Consider the following 564-nt stretch of genomic DNA (forward strand, 5'->3'; position numbering starts at 1 on the left):
GCGCGGATGCGTTGCTCACGGAACTTAACGTTCTATTTAATGAAAAGTTTTCTATTCAGTGTCCCGCAGTATAGAACGAGCATAGCGATACGAACCGGGAAGAGAAATAGAAGTACATAATTGCTATTTCATAATTATGTTACGTGGATTTCCGTTGGTCAATTGGGCAAAACTGAGCTCATTGTAAAAGTGATATCGACGACATTTCCGTCGATATCAGTTTTGATATCGACGACCTCTTTATTGCTTCCCCACTTCAAAAACAAAAACACCTGAATTTAAAAACAAACAAATATATATGAAAATGTAATGATCCCAGAATTTAGTTGAGCAAGTGACTAAAGACTTTTTGAAAGAAAAGACATTTTGAAATACTGAAAAGTACAAGAAAAGAGTGAACAAAAAGAAATAATAATCAGAGGGAGGGATATGGAACAGCCAAAACTGAGACAAATACTTTTGTAATTTCTTTACAGTAAATACAAAATGTCCAGAGAATTAGCAATATATCTAACATTGACTGACTGTGTGATGATATCTTCTGCTATTGGTCTGTTTCATCAG

This window comes from Littorina saxatilis, linkage group LG7 (assembly GCF_037325665.1).
Source record: "Littorina saxatilis isolate snail1 linkage group LG7, US_GU_Lsax_2.0, whole genome shotgun sequence".
Classification (NCBI taxonomy): domain Eukaryota; kingdom Metazoa; phylum Mollusca; class Gastropoda; order Littorinimorpha; family Littorinidae; genus Littorina; species Littorina saxatilis.